Consider the following 9,010-nt stretch of genomic DNA (forward strand, 5'->3'; position numbering starts at 1 on the left):
AGAGGCTGGAATGAAACAGCTGCTGGCACGCGGCTGGGATAAAGGGGGAGGATTAGCATCTGTAAAAATAAAATAAAACAATAAGGTTACTTTCTCCAGATTTTTAAAAAAATTGTTTTGTTTACTGCGCTTTGCTAGGTTTTGAAACGGGGCACGTTTGAAGCATCTTCCTTCTGTTGCGAAGTTTTTTTTTTCTTTTAAAGCAGCAGATCCTCACTGGATTAGTTTACCGGCATTACTCCAGCTGTCGCAGAATTTCAGGCTGTAGTTTTATTTATTTTATTATTTGGATTTGTATGCCATCGTTTTCCATCTTTTCAGTTCCTCTCTGCCTGTGATGAGTTCCGGCATGGCCCTTCTCTTAAAATATGTATGTGTATGAGTGTGCAGCTGAGGTTGCACAGTACCATAGTACCAAAAGTTTGCTTGTTTGTCGCTTAGCTGTGCTGTGTCAGCCTAGCCCAATGATGGCGAACGTTTTTTGACATTTACTTACTTACTTACTGTTCTGGACTTGGACTGGGATCTGGATGGCTACTCCAAGAATACGAGCTTTACAGGCTTGTAATTTTCAAAACAACGTTTATTTTATTTTCCCTTCCACACTGAATTTCGTCATTACAGCTCTGGCGTGCAAAAATGCATTCCAATCTCACAGACTAAACTACGAAGTTATAATTCTTTCGAAAATAACAGGCTGTCTGCTTCAAAACATCTTCTCCTCTCTGAGTCAGTTTCACGCTGTTAAAAAGCCGTTCATCATGCAATATAAAACTAACTTCTCTTAATTGGATTAATGTTATTGAAATTTACTATTTTTTATGTGTTGCAAGCCGCCCCGAGTCTTCGGAGAGGGGCGGCATAGAAAGGAAATGACCAAGGAAATTAAGGGAACAAAAGATAAAGAAACAAACAAGACATGGTATAAATGGTATGAATGGATCCCAAACAGAAACAAAATGTAATAATATATTGGTGTCAGTGTATATAGAAATAAACACCCACACATTACAGATTAGAGCAATACTAAGAGACGAAATAAGTAACTATAAGCACAATTATTTCTTTGCTGGCTAAAATAAGATATACTTACAAACAATGTTACTCTTTCTCATTTTATTTATTATAAATATATATATATACGTACACTAATATACTTATTTTTTTGAATTGAATACATTGCATCATGAACTATAAACTGGAATTGTAATGGATACAGGTCACGGTGTGTAAAGGACTACGAGATTTATTCCTTTTTTATTCTGCGAAAACAAATAAATAAATAAAAATAAATAAATAAATAAATACTGTGATTTATACCTTTAAAAAAAACAATAAGCCCCCCCAAAAAACAGAAGAAGTAAAGCAATTTCTTCTCTTCACCCCACCCTGGGGAACAAAATTTCCCAGTGTTGTTGATGGTCATAGGTCTGGGGTGAGCTTTTAGACGCTTTCAAGAACAAAAGGTAAGCTGTCCATTGGAATTTTAGTACTACAGTGGTACCTCTACTTACAAACTTAATTCGTTCTGTGACCAGGTTCTTAAGTAGAAAAGTTTGTAAGAAGAAATTTCCCCATAGGAATCAATGTAAAAGCAAATAATGTGTGCGATTGGGGGAACCACAGGGAGGGTAGAGGCCCCGTTTCCTCCCAGGAGATTCCTAGAGAGGCCCCACGGAAGCTTCTCCCCGCCTTTTCTGGTGCTGTTTCCTCCCAGGAGATTCCTAGAGAGTCCCCACGGAGGCTTCTCCTTGCCATTTCCGGACCTGTTTCCTCCCAGAAGATTCCTAGAGAGGCCCCATGGAGGCTTCTCCCTGCCTTTTCCAGTTATAGTTTTGGAGCCTCGTGTTTGTAAGTGGAAAATGGTTTTTGAGAAGAGGCAAAAAAATCCTGAACCCCCGGTTCTTATCTAGAAAGGTTTGTAAGTAGAGGCGTTCTTAGGTAGAGGTACCACTGTATGTATGTATGTATGTATGTATGTATGTATGTATGTATGTATGTATGTATGTATACAGTATATTTATATATATATATATATATATATATATATATATATATATATATATATATATATATATATCACATGTTTTTGCTATAAATATATATATAAAAGGTATGTTGATCAATGGCCCTATCCATTGATGAAAAGCCAGGCAATTCATCAAAAAGCCAATGGCCTTTTCAGACAGAAGCAGGTTCTCGTACCTTTCCGCTCTGGCCTGGAGGTAATTTTCTCCCAGTTAATCAGTCGCCTTTGTTGTTATTGTACAACACTGAAAGAGATGACAGGATTGGCTGAATGGGGCCTGAGTTAGCACTTTTGCCCCAAAATGAGCTGGAATGCCAGCCAAAGAGGAAGGAGGGCAAGGGGAGAGGGGAAACAATAAAAACATTATTTCAACTTTTACAGATTTTTCTTTTTTTCCATCCAGGGTGACCCTCCGGCTGTCTATCAATCTGCCTGCCAGTCTCTCTTTCTCAGAATCCACTGTTTTAGGCTGATCGCATCTGTCAGAAAATCCAAGAGTTTTCACCATGGGGGCTAGGGGAGGAAAGAAGGAAAGAAAGAAAGAATGAAAGAAAGAAGGAGATGGAAATGAGAAGGATGGAAGAAGGAGGGAAAGGGAAGGGAGGGGAGGGAAAGAAGGAAGAATAAGGAAGATAGTAGGGAGGAAGGAAGATAGGAAGGAAGGAAAGAAGGAGATAGAGATGCATGGAAGGAAGGAAGGAAGGAAGGAAGGAAGGAGATGGAAATGAAAAGGATGGAAGAAGAAGGAAGGAAGGATAGGTAAGAGAGGGGAGGGGAATGAATAAGGAAGGAGGTAGGAAGGACATGGAAATGGGAAGGAGGGAAGGAAGGGAGGGAGGAAAGCGGAGGAAGGAAAGAAAGAAGGAAGGGAGATGGGAATGGGAGGGAGCGAGCAGGAAGGAAGGAAGGAGATTGAACTGAAGTGAGGAAGGAAGGAAGGAAGGAAGGAGAGATGGGAATGGGGAGGGAGGGAGGAGGAAGGAATGAAGGAAGGAGATGGGAATTAGAAGGCAGGAGGATGATAGAACGGAGATGGAATGAGAAGGAAGAAAGGAAAGAGGGAGGGAGGAAGGAAGGAAAGGATCTTGACAGAACCAATGGAGCTTTCTGGTGCATCGTGGAACCGCCATTCACCCGCCTGGTTCCTGCAGACTTTTGAAGCTGCCCAGCTCCCTTTGATTCCTGGGAAGGTAATCACGATTTCCAACATCTGGCTGGAGGCAGGAAGCAGGGAAGAGCAATAAATCGTCCTGCCATTTCCTATTAAGTAAAAAAGGAGACAGCATCTGCTTGGAACAAGTTTGTAATTGGTGTAATGAGGACGGAACCGGTTGCCACATGGCTCGTTTAAATATGCAGATGAGCGGGAAGGAAAATAGTGCAAATGAGCATGTGGAGCCTTCTTGGAACTGCTGCAAGGACTGTGCAGAAGACCAGAGACAGAGGATATCGTATCCTTCCCCCTCGGTTGAGGGAGGGCTGTTCAATTTGATCTCTTGGTTCCAAGAAGGCTCTGCATCCATTCGCACCATTCAAGTGACACTGAGGACACAGATAAATCTCCAAGTGGCTTCAACAACCCTGTAAAACAGTGTTTCCCAACCTTGGCAACTTGAAGATATTTGGACTTCAACTCCCAGAATGCTGGCTGGGGAATTCTGGGAGTTGAAGTCCAGATATCTTCAAGTTGCCAAGGTTGGGAAACACTGCTCTAAAACAGTACTTCTCAATTATTTTCTGTTATGTCCCCCCCCCCCAGAACAAAGTAAACATTTAATGCCCCCACAACTCTCCATCGGGACAATTATTTGCAATATTCGGCACATTTTCACTGAAAAAACTCAAGCAGCTTATCAGCGTGCTTGAGGTGCAATGTGTTTAAGTCACGCCTTAATTTATTTGGCTTCATGCAGTCCACCACCCACATTTTTAAACACAGTAAACACAGCGATCTTTCCTCGTCTCCCACCGTAGTCACAGGGAAGCCAAGCGCTACATATGCTTCGTCATATTTTCCCGTCTTAGCTTTCAGGAGACTTACGTTTGTCTCGTGATCTCCGTCTCTCTCCTCCTTTCTTTTCATCCCTGTTCAATATGTTTTCCATGGTGTCTCTTAAGGGTTTGTTACCTGCACTTCATATCTCCTGCTCTAGGCTGTGTCCTATTGTTCGGTGCAAAAATTCCCCCTGCGGCAAAAAAAAAAAAAAAGCACGTTCCCTGGGGTCACGTGCCCCCCCTGGCATCGCTCTGCGGGGCCCCCAGGAGAGGCCGCCCCACTATTTGAGAAGCACTGCTCTAAAAGGATGCAAATTTATTTACTTATTTATTATTAGAGTTGAAAGGGACCTTGCAGATCATCAAGTCCAACCCCCTGTGCAAGCAGGAAACCCCACCCCAAACAGATGGCAGTCCAATTTCCTTTTGAATGTGTCACGTGATGGGGCGTTCACAACCTCTGCTGTCAGGTTGTTCCACTGGTTGCTCGCTCTCACCCTCAGAAAGTTCTTCCTTTTTTCCAGGTTGAATTTCTCCTTGGTCAGTTTCCATCCATTGCTTCTGGTCTGGCCCTCTGATGCCCTGGAAAATAGTGTGGCTTCCTCCTCTCTGTGGCAGCCCCTCAAATACCTGTATACTGCTACCGTGTCCCCCCTGGCCCTCCTTTTTGCTAAACTATCCACGCCCAGTTCCAGCAACCTCTCTTCGTATGTCTTGGTTTCCAGTCCCTTTATCATTTTGGCTGCTCTTTTCTGTACTTTAGAGTTTCAATGTCCTTTTTGTAGTGGGGTGACCAAAATTGACCAACTATCTTCAATGAATAGAAATCCTTCCATTATTCCCCACCAACCAGTCATGGCAGAAGGAAGCTTCTTGGATGAGAAGCGAAACATCTTCAAAGGAAAACCTGAAAGTCCAGTTGCCTCTTGAAAAAGCACCTTTGGGACAACCATGATCGGGAGGACCAAGAATCTCCATAGACATTTAGCATAGAGTGCATGTGCCCAGCACCAAGGACCACTATTGTAGTAGCTACCACGTTGCCCCGAGTGCCCCAGGCTTTTGTTTCGGACGCTTTGAGCCGTCCTCTGGGGTTACGAGATCCCGACACCCTTGCCGTGCCAAATCCAGTGCCCCAGACTTGTTTAATTGCACGTCGCTGGCTCCCAGAAGTGGATCAGGAAGAATCAGACAAGATGTGAGTAAGCCCTGAGATGATGGATAACGAGCAGGAGCCCAGAAATCAATGGTGTTAATTCTTAGCCTGTCAGAGGGAGAGAAAATTAATGAGAAAAATCTGTCTTGCTTAATGGTATTTGCACATTTTCCACGACTGGTGATAAAATTGTTTCCAGGTGCGGGGGTAGGGCCGCCTGTGGCATACTTGACTTAGTTCGAAGGGTGCAAAAAAAGTGAAAAGGGGAGGGGGAGATAGCTTGGAGAGGGGTTTTTCTTGGCAGAGCTAACCACGTTGCTTGTGGGGACAAAGGGGGTTACTACTGCATGAATCCCAGTGACCGGTGAGGTCCCACAGCCTTCTCCAGGTCCTGTTGGCTAGACATTGCTGTCTGGTAGGGCCCAGGGAAAGAGCCTTCTCTGTGGCGGCCCCGGCCCTCTGGAAACAGCTCCCCCTGGAGATTTGCACTGCCCCCACCCTCCTCGCCTTTCGCAAGAGCCTCAAAACTCATTTATGTCGCCAGGCTTGGTTCAATTAAACCAAGCCCCCCTCCCTTGTTTACAAGGTGTAATGTGTGGTTGTGAATGAATTGGTTGTTTTCATTATATACAGTGATACCTTGTCTTACAAACCCCTCGTCATACAAACTTTTCGAGATACAAACCCGGGGTTTAAGATTTTTTTGCCTCTTCTTCCAAACTATTTTCACCTTACAAACCCAAGCCACCGCCACTGGGATGCCCCGCTTCTGGACTTCTGTTGCCAGCGAAGCGCCCATTTTTGCACTGCTGGGATTCCCCTGAGGCTCCCCTCGATGGGAAACCCCACCTCTGGACTTCCATGTTTTTGTGATGCTGCAGGGGAATCCCAGCAGCGCAAAGGGGCACTTCACTGGCAACAGAAGTCCGGAGGTGGGGTTTCCCAGCAAGGGGAGCCTCAGCGAAATCGCAGTATCACCAAAACACAGAAGTCCAGAGGTGGGGTTTTGAGGACTTCCCTGTTTTTGTGCTGCTGGGATTCCCCTGCTGGGATTTCCCTGTAGCATCACAAAAACACGGAAGTCTGGAGGTGGGGTTTCCCATGGAGGGGAGCCTCAGGGGAATCCCAGCAGCACAAAAACGGGCGCTTTGGCTGGCAAAAGGGGTGAGTTTTGGGGTTGATTCCTATGGGAAACATTGTTTCGTCTTACAAATTTTTCACCTTACAAACCTCGTCCCGGAACCAATTAAGTTCGTAAGACGATGTATCACTGTATAGGATTTTAGTAGCAATTTTTAACTAATTAGATTCGTTGTTGTGTTGCCTTTGTATCCTGTGAGCTACCCCGAGTCTTCGGAGAAGGACAGCATACAAATCTAATAAATAATAATAATAATAATAATAATAATAATAATAATAATAATGGTCCAGTAAAGGATGGGCGCCAGTAGCAATTGATGCACTGCGTGTACAGCTTTGGTTACCTTGTGTGCATGTGCCCCAGTGTGTTTTTGCTTCTGTGCATGTTCAGGAAGCAAAATTTTGTGAGGGGATACATGTGCGCATGAGATTTTTGAGATTTGTTGCTTCAGTGCATGCGCGGAAGCAAAACCCCCCAATGAAATCTCTCTCGCGCATGCGCAAAAGCAAAAACACACCGGGACGCATGCACACATGTAAGAGTAGCAGTGGTAATAGGAATCCACCCCTGCCTACCACATCATTTCATAAAAACAAATCATGGTTGTGTGGCTTTGTAGTTTGTGTAAATCAATAGGGCTGCCGTTCCCCAGCTGCAAAACTTGCTAGAGGATCGAGTCGGCTTCTCTCGTGTTCTGCCGGGCTCTCTGGTATGAGCCTCCCAAAAATTCAAGGGTACAAATTTCAGACAGACACACGTTTGAAAATTCAAAACAATGTTCTTTATCACAAAATTCAAAAGAAATAAAGCACCCTTTTTGTATTGCAAAGAGCACTCGTCCCAAAACAACCTTGTAGGCTGTACAATTCCCTTAATCAGTCCTTAAGTACTTAGCTAGCAGCTGTGAAGAAACGTCACAGCCCTCCTTCTTCCATAAAGTGAGACACACACACTTTGCTCCGCTTTGGTTTCACAAACAAAGTCCGGAAAACAGTAAGGCACGGTCCTGAAGAACTGCAATCAGATAATCTTCCACAACGGCCAAACTAACACGCTGCTATTTCTATCAGCAACTCTAATTACTAGAGCTCCACCCAAACATAGGTGGCCTCTCTTATCTCCTGTAATATGTCCTCAATTGGCCTCTTCTATGCATAACTCTGCGCCTGCGTGGGTCCAAGACTTCCGCATCCGAATCGACTGAAGATAATGGAGATTGGCTTCCTGGGCTGTGTGCCAAGCCCCCCCTCTTCCAAGTCACTCCTACCTTCTTCTTTTGTCCGAGGAAACTGCACTACCTGCCTCTGTTGGCAATAAAACAGGTCTATGACATGTTGATGTTTCCCCTGCATCCACCTCCACATTCCTTGGGACGGGCTGGGCCAGAGCCAACCACAACATCTCAGGACCTAGCCGAGCAAAATCACTCTCTTTTGCGTGCGTCCCCTTGTGATTTGGGCCATTTTTTAAAACTTCTGTGAATGCACAGAAGCAAAAAATCAGCAAATTCTCTCTCTCTTACATGCATCCACTCGAGATTTCGGCCATTTTTAAAAACTTCCACGCATGCGCAGAAGCAAGAAATCGGCAAAATCTCTCTCTCTCACACCTGTCCCCTTGAGATTTCGGCCATTTTTTTTACTTCCGCGCAGGCACAGAAGCAAAAAATCAGCAAAATCTTGCAAGATTTTGCTTCCTGTGCATGTGCAGAAGCAAAAATATGCTGGGAGGCATGCATGCGCACGCAGGAGAAGGAAAGCTGTGCGCGCAGCGTGCTGGTAGAGGTAGGAATGGGAATCTACCCCCTAATCCAGAGGGTTTTCCAGGGCAGCCAGAGGCGTTTAAGACTTGAAAAAGGCACCTGTGATCTTGGGCGGACTTAGTGACTGAGTGGGAGTGAGATGGGGAGCGGCCTCATGGCTTAAAATCAAAGCCTGGGGGGCGAAGACAAGGGATGAGTGGGCTTGTTATCTCTCTGTACGATGCCCCGCTCACCCGGGGCCACTGAGAGCAGGGATTAGCTTTTCCTTTCTGCCAATGATCAGAAAATCCTGAGCCTTCCAAGATAATTATTAAGAAATGTCACCCAGAGCTTCTGGCCGGGACTTTAAATTGCCAACTTTTCCCCTTGAAGGCAAAATAAGTTCTTTGCCCTTTATCCTACCTTTTCATCTTCAAAAAATGAAATAAAATCAAAATCACATACTGGCAGCTTCTCCCTTTCAAAGCACTTGAAGTATGTTGTTCTCTTCTTTTCCAAGGGGGGGATTTGCTCTGCTTTTCTGTAGGATTATCTCCTAGAACTCAGTGGGCGTGATAAGGCTTAGAGAGAGAGAAAGAGAGAAAGAGATAGAAATAGAGATAGAGAGAGAAGAGACAGAAAGAGGGAGGGAGAGAGAGAAAGAGAGAGAAGAGGGAGGGAGTGAGACAGAGAAGAGAGTGTGAGGGAGGGAGAGAGAGGAGAGAAAGGGAGGAAGAGAAAGACAGAAGAGAAGGAGGGAGGGAGAGACAGAGAGAAGAGAAATAGGGAGAGACAGAGAGGAAAGAGGGGGGAGGGAGGGAGGGAGAGACAGAGATGGAGGCAGGGAGAGAGACACAGAGAGAAGAGAGGGAATGAGGGAGTGAGAGGAGAGAAAGAGGAAGGAAGAGAAAGACAGAGAGAAGAGAAGGAGGGAGGGAGAGAGAAGAG

The sequence above is a fragment of the Erythrolamprus reginae genome, chromosome 8, assembly GCF_031021105.1.
Source record: "Erythrolamprus reginae isolate rEryReg1 chromosome 8, rEryReg1.hap1, whole genome shotgun sequence".
Lineage (NCBI taxonomy): Eukaryota > Metazoa > Chordata > Lepidosauria > Squamata > Dipsadidae > Erythrolamprus > Erythrolamprus reginae.